We start from the raw sequence: 871 nt of genomic DNA, 5'->3' as shown, positions 1-871 counted from the left end.
TATTTTCCAAGCTCCGTTCTTTTCTAAATGTTTTCACCAGGATTTCTTTATACAATCTGACTATGTTTGCAACTGAACCTTGTCTTCTGAGCTTAAGATTCAGGTAGTCGGGGCTGTATGCTCTTCCAGAGGACCCAGGTTCAATTCCCAGCACCCACATGGGGGCTCACAATTGTTTGTAACTCCAGTTCCAGAAGTTCTGACGCCCCCTTCTGCTCCACGGGATCCTGCATGCTTGTGAGCTAACATATGCAAGCTAACACAACCACATACCTATAAAAATAAAAGATAAGAAAGTAATTTTAAAAAATGAAAATATTTTTTTAAAAAAGTAAAAAGATTCAGATAGTCTTTCCCACAGCTCTGTGTGGGGTCCACAGACCACAGCTCCAGGGTCCAGCCCAAGAGACCTTTGAAAGGGTCTCCTAAGTCATCCTAATAGAATCAAATTTATATGGTCACAGCTTTTGTTAAAAATCTTCCTTTGAGCCTGAGAACATATTGATTTCTGTCATCAGTTAGTAGGCTGGGTGTGGGAGCCCGTTCTCGGGTTCCTCGTGGCTTTACCCAGCAGGTCCGCATAGAGGATGATCAGGCCCACGGGCCTGAGTGCAGGTGTCTGAGATGGTCTGCACTTGGCTGTCCTGGGGGAGGAGGTCTTTTGCTCCCCCCCTTGGCGTCTCTATAAAAACCCTGGGCCAGAGACAGTTGGGGCCCGTTGGAATAGGTTCCAGGCCCTCTCGAGGCTATCCTTTATTTTCTATCTGTTTATGTCCGCAAGATTCTCCGCTATAAATCCTTCTATCTAATATTTCCTGCTGATTGCACTCAAGAAAACTCTGGGGAACTGTGGGGGTGGTGGGTAAACGCC

Source organism: Peromyscus maniculatus, chromosome 7 (genome assembly GCF_049852395.1).
Source record: "Peromyscus maniculatus bairdii isolate BWxNUB_F1_BW_parent chromosome 7, HU_Pman_BW_mat_3.1, whole genome shotgun sequence".
In the NCBI taxonomy this organism is placed as follows: Eukaryota; Metazoa; Chordata; class Mammalia; order Rodentia; family Cricetidae; genus Peromyscus; species Peromyscus maniculatus.
This window is presented reverse-complemented; position numbering follows the sequence as displayed.